Source organism: Myotis daubentonii, chromosome 1 (genome assembly GCF_963259705.1).
Source record: "Myotis daubentonii chromosome 1, mMyoDau2.1, whole genome shotgun sequence".
NCBI classification, from domain to species: domain Eukaryota; kingdom Metazoa; phylum Chordata; class Mammalia; order Chiroptera; family Vespertilionidae; genus Myotis; species Myotis daubentonii.
In genome coordinates, this window is record NC_081840.1 from 6,399,680 (window position 1) to 6,414,505 (window position 14,826).

The 14,826-nt window shown below is 34.8% G+C and overlaps 1 non-coding gene and 5 pseudogenes across 1 annotated transcript; all 6 read left to right on the forward strand.

The window, feature by feature from the left end:
* Nucleotides 1–1,937: 1,937 nt before the first annotated feature.
* LOC132224574 (small nucleolar RNA SNORD113/SNORD114 family) lies at nucleotides 1,938–2,016 on the forward strand (annotated as a pseudogene).
* A 5,805-nt stretch (nucleotides 2,017–7,821) lies between these two features.
* LOC132224500 (small nucleolar RNA SNORD113/SNORD114 family) lies at nucleotides 7,822–7,895 on the forward strand (annotated as a pseudogene).
* A 2,708-nt stretch (nucleotides 7,896–10,603) lies between these two features.
* LOC132224554 (small nucleolar RNA SNORD113/SNORD114 family) lies at nucleotides 10,604–10,667 on the forward strand (annotated as a pseudogene).
* A 1,125-nt stretch (nucleotides 10,668–11,792) lies between these two features.
* LOC132224432 (small nucleolar RNA SNORD113/SNORD114 family) lies at nucleotides 11,793–11,866 on the forward strand (annotated as a pseudogene).
* A 687-nt stretch (nucleotides 11,867–12,553) lies between these two features.
* Nucleotides 12,554–12,622, forward strand: LOC132224425 (small nucleolar RNA SNORD113/SNORD114 family). The gene has a single exon (XR_009450679.1). It is a non-coding gene; the product is annotated as a small nucleolar RNA SNORD113/SNORD114 family (small nucleolar RNA).
* A 595-nt stretch (nucleotides 12,623–13,217) lies between these two features.
* Nucleotides 13,218–13,292, forward strand: LOC132224448 (small nucleolar RNA SNORD113/SNORD114 family; annotated as a pseudogene).
* Nucleotides 13,293–14,826: the final 1,534 nt, after the last annotated feature.

Consider the following 14,826-nt stretch of genomic DNA (forward strand, 5'->3'; position numbering starts at 1 on the left):
GACCATATACACTGTCACTTGCACATTAATAGTCAGAGTTTTTGTTCTGTGTTGGTGGTGGATTGCTGACTGATGGTTTTATTAAGGAAATGGAAACACATTTACCCATATAAATAGTTGGTTAAATAACCACATAATTGAAAACCATGCACAGAGACCAAAGATGAGAATGTTTTATATGATAATACTCATGATTAACCTTTTTACTGATTTTTATTAAAACACAAAACAGAAGCAAGTCTCTTATTGACGGTAGAGTTCCGTGTTTTTATCTAGTAAATAAGATCTCAGAGACTGAAGTCTTTGTATAGAGAAATATAATTTTATATCTTAATCTACGTTTGAACATTCAGCAAACCACAGACCAAGTAGGAACACATTTTGACATGAGGATACCAATTCATCTTTGCTCCCAGCAACACATATTCTAGGACGAAGTCTGGGCTCTGCTATTATTTGAAAGGTGCACCCAGAACTTTCCAAGTTAAAATAATTTGGTTCTGGATTGTTGTTTAACCATTTTGGGTCCTCAGAAAAATGAGGTCATGGTATTGTTATTCCCTCAATAATAAAATAAACCAGTGAATAAATTGATAAATACCTATAGTAGAAGATTGATGAAATTGTACCTACCGATGAGATTGTACCATGAAACAAATTAAATATGCCTAATTCTACACAAATAAGTCCAATGGAAATATTATTTTGTCTCTCCCTATGTAGGTAGCAAATAAAGTCACAGGTCATTAATTGGCAGAGTTTTTATTTTGTATTGAACAATGAACTCAATGGTGTTCATATTATTTAATAGTAAAATTTAAGTAAACGTTAGCTTGCCACTCTTGAGAAGATGATAAGAGTGGTGTGAGATAGAGTTTATGATTAGTCTAGTCTTTCTGACAAATTTCCATTTAAAAAGACTAACTCCCAGCCGGCCAGTGTATCTCAGTGGTTGAGTGACAATCCATGAACCTGGAGGTCACTGCTTGATTCCAGGTCAGGGCACATGCCACGGTGGTTGTGGGCTTGATCCCCAGTAGCGGGTACGTAGGAGGCAGCCAATCAGTGATTCTCTCTGATCATTGCTTTTCCGTCTCAGTCCCCCTCCCTTACTCTGTCTGAAATCAATGAAAACATATTAAAAATAAATAAAACGGCTAACTCTGTCTTCATTTTTAAATAAAGACTATTATTTTCCCTTTATAGAATGAGCACCACCGATTTAATCATTTTCTGATGGTGAAGACCCCTGGTTGTCACTTCTGGGACTAAGGAGTTTAAAGACTGATGTAAATAAACATCAGTTTTAAGCATAGATGGGGTGCCCACAAAATTATTTCAATACAATAAATAGTTAAATAATATGTGGAATTAAGGAATATCAGTCATGCACCCATGATTCGAATGTAGCATGAACTGAAACTAATGATTAATTCTGACTCAGCCCAACTAAGGGCCCTCAGGAAAGTGATAGGGGGAAGCATGTCACACCTGTTGAGAGCAGTCTAACTTCTCATTCAAAGTTGTTGTCACATTTGCCTAATGAATTCCTTCACTGATACAGATCTCAGTTGTTCGCTCTTTGAGGCTAGATACCTTCCAAGATAGCAGATGTCAGTTTTGTCATTTGTGGGCTGAGGTAACAGACAGGTCTGTGGTTACTGATTACACCAACTAGTGAGAGGAGCAGGTGGACAGTAGTCATAAGTAAGGGTCTGACCTGAAGGACGGTGCTGACTGACCCCTGTGAATAGTGATTGTCAATTTGCTCCATGTGGACAAGGGCAAGGATAGATCTTGGTTGCATTTAAGGCTTTTCTTCTCAGTCTTGTGTCATTAGAGTTTATTGATTATATAATTACTATTATTCATGAATCCATGAATGTATGAATCAGTTAAAAAAGGCATGATTGAGAGAAGCAATAGAAAGCTGTGCCTGGATCAATGATGAATAGTGGTGCAGGTATCTGAGTCAACACACCCCTTTCATTAAGTCTCTGTGACTCTGAGGTCCATCATGGAAAAAGAACTGGTCAATATTCCCTATAGAAATTAGCTAAGAGTAGGAGTTAGGAAAATTCAATAAACTTGGGTCTGGGCTTTTGTGATTCATGGGCATAGGTTGTATTCTTTCCAGTAGAATCAATACATGAATAAGCACAGAAATATATATATGAACGACGAAGAAGCTTATTCATGGAACAATTGGGGCATTGCAGTAAAATAACTTAATATAATTCTGAAGGAAAATGAACAGGTTTAGTCTATAATCCTCTTTCACATGGAACATATTAGCATCTGTAGGTAGGCAGTTTTCGAGTTGTAGTCATTTGCTGGGTATTTTTTTCTAATATAAAAGAAAGGAAAAGTGAGTCTATTAAATAACCACAATATAGCAGTAGTCTATTAAATAACCACCTAATTAATAAATGTTCATATAGTTGGAGATTTATAACATTATAGATCTTAATCTTGGGCTACGTGGTGGATGTAGTTGTGTTTGTTATATTATTTAAAGCTAAGACTTTAATACTGGATTGATAAAAAAAAATAAAAAGAATCTAAATCTAGTGTAAACCTGCTGTTTCCTCTCCAGAGAGAACGGGGGCAGCTGAATTGTCTTTGTGAGCACGGTGCAAAAAGGAATATAAGTGAGTCCCTTAGTTTACATTCTCTGCTTGGAGTGTTTGTTCATGGGCGTTATCCGAAGAAATTTAAAGTAATCATTCTGTACTACATACATGAAATAAATAAAACACTCCAAGTGTGGGCCCGTGATGGGAATGGATTATAATCCAAATGTTATGTTTAATCTAAATCAGTACAACTGAGGCAATTTTAAAAGATGATAGAAGTTATTGAATTCATTCTCAGCGCAGTTTAATATAGCCAGGGTCGACGCTCACATTCTCATGTGCATAGGGCTGGCGGGTAACTCTTTGGGGGCAGTGACTTGCAGAAGGTGCTTTCATTATTTTTAATGGAAACATCTTTGACATAAGGACACATGAAATGAAAGAGGGCCACACAGGAAGAACGCGGAATATAAACGCAGGGATGTTGTCCCATCCCATGTGCAGCTTGAGTGCCATTACACAGAGATGGAGTTTATTAGTTCTTTGCAACAAGAGCCTGAAATTCAGGGATCTTGTTTTGGAATTTTGTAATTATATTATTATTTGTGAACCAGGAAAGTAATCATCATTTTTAAAAAATTCCCAGCATGAACCAGCGATGAATGGCATGGGGTTTCTGAAGCAAGAATTTTGATTAAATCCTAAAACCGAGGTCCATTGCGCTGACACACCTCACGATCTCCTAATGAGCCTACAGAACCTTTATCTTGGGCTTTGCGGTTTGGGGTGTGAATGCATTATTATAATAAAATGAACACACACATAAAGAAATATGTCAATGAATGAAAAGTAAGAGTAATACGCGTATACTACTTTTATCCCATTGAATGAAACATGGACAATTATTAAAAGGCAATTTTGAAATTCTCAATTCCAATGAATTAGTAGTCAAGGCTCTTAGCACCTCAGTAAAGAGCATATGGTCATCTGTTAAGAGGCAGTGTTTTGGTTCTGTGTTGAGGCAGATAGCCAATTGGTCATTTTATTAAGGAAAGGGAAATACATTTACATAAATCCTTGATTGAATAAACTATGGAATTGAGGGAGAGAGCATGGAGCAATGATGAGACTGTTTTATACAAACACAGTAATGATTAATGCAACCTTTTAATGCAATTTTGTGTAAGCAAACCTTCGTTAAAAGAACCAGTGTGCTATTCTTTTGGCTAAGGACATAAGGACATATGTAAATATTATTGAGGTACTTATCCACTGTGGGTGGTCTCACATACGTTGAAGTATAATTATAAATGAACAAATGTATACATTTATATTTCAATCAGCCAACAATACATCAATGGAAAGCATGCAGTTGGGTGTAAACATCATGCTTCATCATGTTTTACACAACTGATATCCATAGGAAGACAAGGGTTCTAGGACTTTCCAATTGTGCATTAAACATTGGCAAATAACAATGTTTCAGTTCTATTTTGATGGTTGTTTATACTTTTGGGAATTCTTTTAGGAAAATGAAGAGATGGTCTTCTTACCCCACAGTAATTAAGTAAAGCAAGTGACTGAATAAATGTATTCAGTAGAGTTAAACTTGGACCATTGGTGAGATTGGGCCATGCATTGAATCCGCCATATATCCAGTTCTGCACCAAGTTCAACATAAATGATGATCTTGGCTGTTACCTATGTGGGCAGCAATTACAGACAGATATTCCTATAAAAATAGTTTGTTTCTTTTTCATGTTAGCAACACTGGTGCTCATTGTATTACTTAAAATATAAAATTGCACATGTTGCCCGGCCAGCGTGGCTCAGTGGTCGAGCATTGACCTATGAACCAGGAGGTCACGGTTCCATTCTTGGTCAGGGCACGTGGTTGCATACTCGATCCTCAGTGTGGGGCGTGCAGGAGGCAATTGATCAATGATTCTCTCTCTTCATTGATGTTTCTATCTCCTCCTTTCCTCTCTCTGAAATCAATAAAATACATAAAAAATTAATAAAAATAAAATTGCACATGTTAATAAATATAAGGTAGTGGATGCTCTCTCTTTCCAAATGTTAGAATAGGGCTTAAGTCTTTGATTAATTGATTATTGATCCTTTAAAATAGCTCAAGGTATACTGATTCTTTTAAAAATTTGTTGTTTACTCCTCAGAATGAACGCTATCAGATTATATTATTATCTCATGGTGACAATCTTGCCTTTTCCCTCTTTGGAGTAAAGAGAGAAGAGATCAATGTAAGTAATAATCAGAGTTCATGTTCCCACCATTCACTCAAATGAATTGCCCTGTCTTAGTAAAACACTAAGCGCAGCACATTGTATAGCCTCTAAACCAGTGTGGTTCTCAACCTTGCTAATGCCGCGACCCTTTAATACAGTTCCTCATGTTGTGGTGACCCCCAACCATGAAATTATTTTTGTTGTTACTTCATAATTGTAATTTTGCTACTGTTATGAATCGTAATGTAAATATCTGATATGTGGGATGTATTTTCATTGTTACAAATTGAACATAATTAAAGCATAGTGATTAATCACAAAAACAATATGTAATTATATATGTGTTTTCTGATGGTCTTAGGCGACCCCTGTGAAAGGGTCGTTCGAGCCCCCAAGGGGTCGCGACCCACAGGTTGAGAACCGCTGGTCTAGACTATAGGGCCACTCCTCCAGCTCTGGGGGAGAACTGGTTTCAGAGACACATTCATATCCACAAGGAACTCGGTTTTGTCTTCATAATTCATGGACATTGATTGTATTATTATTCATAAACTGATGAATAAGTCAAGAACAAGATATGAAATGGAAGCACGGAGTACCAAGTCTGGATCGATGATGAAGAAATGGTTGGGGCATTCTGAAAAAATATTCTGATTACCCAGCGGCTCCTGAGGTCCACTGCGTCAATGGGAAATGTGCTTACAGAGGAAACTGGGAAAACTCAATGACGTGTTCTTGATGTTTTGTTGTTCATGAATATGAATTATATTATTATAAGTACATCAACACATGAGTACAGTATAAAGAGGAGGGTTGCTCTTTACCTAATTAGGATAGGAGCCAATGAACCAAGGGTCATTGGTAATACATTTTTGAAATTTGGAGTTCAAATAAAGTAGATTTGAGGCATAAGGGCAGATAGATGTTGTTTTTCTGAGTTGGTGGTGAGTTTGTGTTGTAGGTTTTATTTTAAAAAGGGACAAAAACTTAAATAATTGCATAATAATCAATACTTTATATAATAAGCTCAATAGTAATATACCAAAAAATGATAAACCCATTAGTATAAAATTATTTTAATATATAATCATCTAATATAATCAATAATAACAACAGTATGCAAACGATCAGATAGTTATTGAAATGTGGAAAAGGTCTAAATATGAGCACTGAGAAATGTGACTACTAATTCCCTTGTATTCATTGATTTTTTATTTAAAAACAAAAATGTAAATGCATTTTGTATAGAAAAAGCCAATGGATAAATTTAGCTCCACGCATGTCCTTGCCCATTGTCCTTAGGTGCTATAATAAGCGAGTGAAAGAATAATTTCATATCCAGTCCCTTAGAAAAGCATAAAGCAGGGGCAGTGAGGCAATATGTGGTGTATGCAGAGGCGGGATTCATCCTGCTCTAACCTTATGAAGTCACTGAAATAACAAAGATCCAGCCCCCTCTAAATGCATCTTTCTATTAGCATTTCAAGTCAAATTGATTTAATAAGAACATTCAATGTCTCATTGACATTAGCCACATTTTAGCCCTATGTGGCCAGTGGCTGCCATATTGGGCAGTGCCCATAAGCAACATTTCATCACTGTGGCAAGTTCCATCAGTGCAGACGGTGCTGAGACAGAAAGTTGCGTGTAATCTGTGGCGCTTTGGGTAGCAAATCGCTCTGCCCGTTTGTGATTCCCTTAGGCAAAGAGAGCAGATAGTTAAGTTAACCTTAGAGTTATTAAATAACTGAATAAATAAGTTAATCAATAAATATGTGAAAGGAAGCACAGCCTGTCCCATTGGATAGATTTATCTTTACTTAGTTAAAGTAAACAATCTCATTTGGTAAAATTTTCCCTCAATAAAAAGTGGTGTCCTTTTTGCTATTTGGTAGGGGTATATAGGCAGATATGAATATTTTAATAATAGCTATAATACTTATGTTTGATGGTAGATCAATAGATGAAAAGTACATGGCTATTGGGTTGATGAAAGTGTGACACAAACCAATGTTTATGAATAATTTAGTAATGATCAACGAACTACTATTTAAAAGTCTCAATTTACCCCTTTCATCTTTTTAAAAATCTGCATTTCCTCGTGAATGAACACTCCACATGGATTCAGTCCTTGTCCATTGATGAAGATCTTAGCTGTCACCTCTGTCTGGGAAAAGGGCAATGTAAGTAACACAGTTTCTGTTCTCGGCTGATATGGTTTGGTCATGTGTGGTCACTGAGGTGGTTTAGTGGAACACAGCTATATAAACAAATAAAGTCCAAGTGTAGACCCAAAATTGCATGTGTTTGGTACCTAAAACTATTACCCTGTTTTCATAGAGAAGAAGGGGGTTTGTAGTTTGTGGGGGGAGATAGTTACTGGGGAACTTCTATGCATATATGCATAGCCCATGGACACAGACAATAGTGTGGCAAAGGCTTGGGAGGGGCAGAGAGGAGGGGGTCAATGGGGAAAAAACAACAACAAAAAACCCCAAAGTGGGCATCTGTAATACTTTCTACAATAAAGATAAATTCATAAAAAATTAACCCATTAGAGTACACCTGAGATACATTTCTTCAAACGATGGAAGGCATTTAATTACTTTTGAGAATTGTTTGCTATTCCCTATTATTTCTGCACCACAGTTGATTTAAGTATTTCATATTGCTATAAATCCAGGCTAACTGTTGAGAGGAAGCTCTTAGAAGGTGGAAGACATTGTCTGTGTCCTAGATGTGGGGTTCCCTTGTGGGTTTTGAGTGTCTATGACTTCATGCTTTAAATTGGCCAAGTTAAATGGACACGGCCCAAACCATGGGCCATTTTGAGCAGAGATATTGTATGAAGCAAGGTTCACACTGAGATCTAGTCTAAAATCTCTGTGAGAAGTCAGTCTAGAGACAGACCATAGTTGTATCAAGCACCTTGTTCTTGGAAGTTTGTGATTCGTGGGAAACTGAAAGTATAAATGAATTAAGAAAAAGAGGGCCAAGCCTGGACCAATGATGACTTTGGAGGGTGTCTGAATCAAAAACATTGATTAAAGCCACCTGTAACTCTCAGGTCCATTATCACAGAGTATCTTCCGCTCTTCCTTAGGGAAATGAGCTTATAGCAGAAATTGAGGCTGTTCAGCCCCCTTGATCACTTTATGGATATAGACTGAATTTTTCAATGATAACAATGAGACTTGAATCGACTCTATGACTAACCTAGTACCACAAAAGTAATGTCATTTAATTCAGTGTTGATATGGACTGCTCATGGCCTTGAACTTGGCATATATTTGGCTCCATAGATTGAAGACCACGGTTGCTGTCATCAGTGTGCTGCTGAAGATCTTGGCTGTTAGGGTAAGAAACCTAAAGACTGAAGTAAATAATGGTCAAAGAACTTGTTAACGTTCCTAATATGAATGTGTTATGACACAAAGATTAAGGGTTAAACCAATTCAGTACAATTGCGGTTAAAAACAAGATGGAAGACATTTTCTCTGATTAATAATCCGTCTTATTTGTGCTCTGCATTTGATTTAAACATTTATCCAGCATTAAATTCTTGGGCTGCACTGTCTCATTTGGTTGCCCCTAGCCATATGTGACCATTTAAATTTAAAGGAAAGGTGAATGTTACATTCAGTTCCTCAGTTGCACTAGCCACATTTGAAGTCCTTAGTTACCTGTGGCTAATGGCGACCGGATTGGAGAGCCCAGTCATAGCACATTCATGTTACCATGCACCGTTCTCCTGGATGGCTCCTCACTGAGGGAGGCGTGCATCCGGAGATGGAAGGTAGTTGGGGTAGGATAGGTGTGAGGCAAGGATGTTAATTGTTCCCTCACTGATGGCCACTGCTGAAAGAGATCTCGTCTATTGAGAATAAAATTGAGTTCATGCCAAAAGAGCCTAGAAAGACATCTTGGTCATAGTCAAGGATGTTCTTGGCTTTTATAGAAAATAATGAATATTGACTTTATTGCTATTAGTGGATCAATCAACAAAAGTATAAATGTAGAAAAAGATTGTTCACCCTGGGTCAATGATGAGTGTGTCTGGATCCTTCTGAAGACAAGCATTGTAATTAAACCCTGTACTCTGGGCTCCATTACCAGAACATTCCTCTTTGTGATCTGAGTGGCACATGAGATTATGCTAGGAGTTATGGATATGAAGGAGTTTGTGGTTGGGTTTCTGAGTATTGTATTTTCACTAAATCAATGAATGAATCATTGAAGAAACATATAAATGAATAAAGAGAAAATGGATTATTCCTGATTCAAATATGAGAATATGGAGTGTAATATATATAATATAAAATCATTGTTAATACATTTCTGAACCACCGTTGCAGTAAAATAAATAAATTTATTAGAGCTGACCCTTTTGGGTAAAGAGCATTTAGATAAATGGATGTATGAGCCGATGTTATTTTTCTGGGCTGAGTTATTGGTTTTTTGTTTTATAGAAAAGGGCAAAACATCAACTTAAACTAATCATTGATAAAATCGCTGCATAATTGAGAGGACTTAGACACAGACTATGTTGAATGTGTCACATGACCAGTTAGGATTAATTCAATGATCTTCAATATTTTTTTAATTTAAAAAGAACAGAAAAGATTATTTGGTCTTTTCTTTTTGTGCCCAATGAATATATGGACAGTCATTAATATTATCCTGTTTCTGTATTAATGATATTATTATGTGTAAAAGAATAAGTTAACATTCTTTTGTCTGATGTTGGTTTCAAAGGTGTTCATTATATAAGTTACATTTAATATTTGAAGAAATTGATCAATAAGCCATTCAGAGTTTTAATATATAACAAACACTAAGGTTTATTTTTAGTCAAATATTTTTGACTTAGATCAATTTAAAAAATCTGACTCTATGCTGATCTGCCTGCCTATATAATCTAATCTATTTTTATATTTGCTTTGCATTTACAGAATGAATGCACAAATGATTCAATTAAAGGAATGAGAAACGTTAGTTACACTCAAAGGAATCACTTCTGACTTGGTGGTTTGTCATGGGTCTTAACTCTTAAAAAAGTATATATATTTATTGATTTTAGAGAGGAAGGGAGAGAAAGAGAGAGAGATAGAAGCATCAGTGATAAGAGAGAATCATTAATTGGCTGCCTCCTGCACAACCCCTACTGGGGATTGAGCTTGCAACCCAGGCATGTGCCCTTGACTGGAATCAAACCTGGGACCCTTGACCCTCTATCCAGTGGTCAAACCAGCTAGGGCATAGGGTCTTAACTCTTATTGAAAGGAAATAAATAGTTACATATACAAATAAAATGAATTAAGGTTATGTGTGGGCCAATTTAGCACATCTGAGGTCAACTAAGGAGGAAAAAGTAAGACCATTTATTCATTTTAAGAGTTAATTATTCAATTAATTAATGTAAAATGTATTATTCAATTTTAATTCTGAGTCACAGTTCATTTTAACCTCCCTTTACAGAGACACAATTTAGTCAGCTTCAATTGCAAACGGGGTTAAAGTTTACATTCATTTATATAGCAAGCATTGGTCAATTAATGAAAGATATATATATCTCTACAGAATTACTTCCTACTGACAATATAGGATTTATATAAGTATATCTATACTGTTAGTGGGAAGTAATTCTGTAGAGAAATACTGGAAATATTCAAGGATCTAGTTTCAAGTTTTATGGCCTGTAGGCATTTATTTTATTATTATTAGTGGATGAATTAATTAGTAAAAACATGTAGACACAATTGAAGATAATGAGGGCCAATCTGGACCAATGGTGATGACTGGTGGAGTATGAGTCATGGGTGATGAATACTATGTGCCTGTTTATTTCACAAAGTATATAATCTAATCTGTACCTTCTATTGAAATATTCCTATGGACAGATGTTAGGAATATTCAAGGATTTTGTTCTTAGTTTTGTGTTCATGATATTTAATTTTATTAATATAAATGGAAAGAATTAATATAAATATATGAATAAATAGGGTGAAGCATTGTCCAATTATGTAAATATTTGGTGAGGCCAGAAATACTATTACTATATATTAAAAACACTGAAGTTCATTAAGAAATAAATGTCTTTGCCCTGGCTGGTTTGGCTCAGTGGATAGAGCGTCGGCCTGTGGACTGAAGGGTCCCACGTTCGATTCCGGTCAAGGCATGTACCTTGGTTGCGGACACATCCCCAGTAGGAGTGTGCAGGAGGCAGCTAAATCGGTGTTTCTCTCTCATCGATATTTCTAACTCTCTATCTCTCTTCCTCTCTGTAAAAAATCAATAAAATATATTAAAAAAAGAGAGAAATAAATGTCTTAAAGGCATTACCTCTTTATCTAAGGAATGATACCTACACTACAAATAACAGTCCATGCTCTTATTTGTTCTGTGCCTTCTTCAACATTGTTTTCTCAAGAAAAAATATCATAATTTAATACAGACTTAAATGTCTAATAAAATGATAGGAGGAATTCAGGATAAATGAAGAGAGTATTTTCATATTTTAATCATTTGTTCTGCTTTGTACTCTCAGAATGATCGTCCCCTGCAGATTTAATCATCTTTCATGGTCAGAAGCTCTCTAGTTACCTCCATGTGTTAGCAGCATGGAGACTCATGTGAGTATAGTCACACACTTTGTCTTGATTTGGGTAGTTCTTAAAGGATATTTCCTGTATTGTTAAAAGAATTAAAGAAGGCCAACCATGGCCCAATCATAAATATGACATTCTTATGATGTCATAGTAACATATGCCAGATGAACATTGTGCTGATTAATCAATATTTGCAAAATATCGATTAATAAATGATGTAATCAAGCTGATAAATGATCACATGGCTATAAAACTTAAAAATATTGTTAAATTTTTGTGATTTATCTATTTATTTATTAGTGAAGTGATAAATTAATTAATAAAGAAAATTAGAAATTAATGGAGAAGAAGAGGGCCAATTTTGGACCAATGATGACGACTGGTGGGGTATGAGTCATGGATGATGAATACTGTATGTCGGGACTCTGAGGTCCAACACGAAAAGAAATCTAATCTATTTCCTCTGTTGGAAATGACCATAGTGACAGATGTTAGTAACATGCAAAGATTATGTTCTTCACTTTTTTGTTCATGGGTAATGATTCTATGAGCATAGATTAGCGAAAGAACTAAAAAACACATACAAGTAAATTAATATAAATGTGTGAAGCATTGTAAGTTATGAAAATGAATAAATATTTAAGTTACTGAGTAAGTTAAATGCAGAAAGCAAAGTCAGTGCAGAGAAAGTCTCAACTTTTCCTCTCCCTCTGTGCTTGCACTTCTCAGAATGGATGCACTGGACCTGAACTGCAGATTCTCCCATGGTCTCAAGATGTCTGGTGTCTGTCTGTTTGGTGCATAGAAACAAATGTGAGTTTTGTGAACATATACTCTGCATTTGAAAAGTGTGAATTATAACCAAAGAAAGCCAACCATGGTCCATTATTAAATATGGAATTGATATGTAACATTATAGTGATTGATCCCTATATGAAACTTTGAGGATGATTAATGAAAGATATATTGATGTCATAAATGATCCTATAGACAGATATAGGACTAGTACAGGCTCATGCTCTTAAGTTTTGTTGTGCTTCATATTTTTTTATTTTATTACGATCAGATAAATTGATGAATTAATTAATAAACATAAATGAGAGTGGATAAAAAAGGCTAACCCTGGACCAATGATGACTACTGGTGGCGTATGAGTCATTGATGGTGAATACTCTTTAACTCTGAGGTCCAAGATACCTTTAGCTGAGGAAGTTATAGATGATATAAATAATGAGCAATATTGGGGTTAGTGGAAAGTTTAATAAAATTACCCCAAAATAATATATAACTTAATCACCAAATAATTTAATGTAAATGCAAAGACCAATAGAGAAAATATCTCAGTCGTGTTGTCTATTCTGCTTTCTACTTTTTAGATGGACACACCCAAGCTGAATAAAGCATTATGCCTTGGTCAGTGATCTTTCTATTGGCCTGTAGGAGCATGAAGACCAACGTGAGTAATTTTCAATGTCTTCATCTTACTTTGGGTGGTTTGTTTGGGGTTTTCTCTGTGTATATATTTTTAAATATTCAATATAAGAAAAAAATACCAACTATGTTCCGATAATTAAGTTGGAAATATAATGTTGACTAATCTAACTTTTAAATTATGAAGATGATTAATAAAATTCAATTAGCCAATGATTCTTAAAAAATGATAAAGATTTTAAGGCTATTGTTCTTGATCTTTTGTGATTCATTGATATGTATTTAATTATTATTAGTCGATTGATGAATTAATGCATAAACATATAGATGAGAATGAAGAAAAGGGGGCCCGAAACTGGACCAATGATGATGACTGATGGCATATGAAGCAAGTACTATGATTGCTATGTGTCTGGAAGTCTGAGGTCTAAAACAAAAGAAAATCTAATCTATTTCCTCTATGGCAATTGTTCCTATTGGTCTTGTAATTTTGGATTAATATATTTCTAGTATATTACTATTAATATCAATGAATCAATGATAAAAACCAACAAACAAATATATCACTAAGGAAACAAGGCTTCACTAAGTTGGTCTTATCAACTATGAATATATATGGTGAGGCAAGAAATATTAATATAAACTGAAAATTCTGATAAGAAATAATGGACAAAGGGCATTATTTATCTAAGGAGTCATATCATTTATTTATATTTATGTTTATATATGTGTATAAGTTATACACATATAATAAATATATATGTATATGCCTTTATGACTGAGTAACTGAAATAACGGGGAAAAGGGTCACTTTAGAGGGGTTCTCAATTTTTTCACCTTCTGCTCTATTCTGTATTCCTTAGAATGGACGCATTTGAGCAGATTGAAGCATCATCCGTGGTCACGTGCTCTACGGTTGCCTGTTTGTGTAGTGAGTAGAGACCAATGTGAGTAGTACATTGAAACAGTTCATGTCTCTGAGATTTTTTCTCTCTCAAATATTCATGTGTCATCAAGAATGTGAAATATAGTCCAAGATGCCAACTATTGTGAATTATAAATATGGGATTGGTCTGAAGATTATCTTTATTAATCATCCATGAAACATTGATGATAATTAAAGAGATATATCAATAATATGGCAAATGGTCCTATATGTGGAACATTTATTACTCTTATTCTTGTTTTTTATGAATCATATAGTTTTAAAATTTAATATAAGTGAATCAATAAATTAATAAATGAACTTATGCAGATAAGAATGGTGAAAAAGATGAATATTTATTGAAAATACTGAAGTTCATTAAGTTGTCATCTTAGACTGCATTATTTGTTTAAACGTATTTATTGAATTATTAAAAAATATTAAACATAATAAAAAATTAACTATGGCCAAATGATAAGAAACATTATATTATTAATCAATAATGTACAGCATGGAGGTTGATTAATGAAAAAAGAATTAGCCTCTGTGGGAAATGATTCTATAGACAAATGTGAGAGATATCCAACAATTTTGTCCTTGGATATTGTGAGTCATGTGTTCATTTAATTATTATTAATGAATTAATGATTTATTTGATACAAATGTAGAAATGAATGGATTTTTATTATTTTATGCATGGATTAATTTCAGAATCAATGTACAAATTTTAAAAATCAGAGATGAATAACATGCACTCTTTAAAAAATTTTTTTTAATTGATTTCAGAGAGGAAGGGAGAGAAAGATAGAAACATCAATGATGAGAGAGAAAAGATAATTGGCTGCCTCCTGCACCCTCCTCTCCCCCCCACTGGGGACCAAGCCCACAACCAGAGCATGTGCCTTGATCGGGAATCAAACCTGGGCTTCCTGATTCAGAGGTCGACACTCAACCACATCATACACTTGTCATCTGTGGTGAACGAATAAAAAAATATTCCAGTTTATTGAAAATACTGTATTCCGTTACCAAAAATAAAT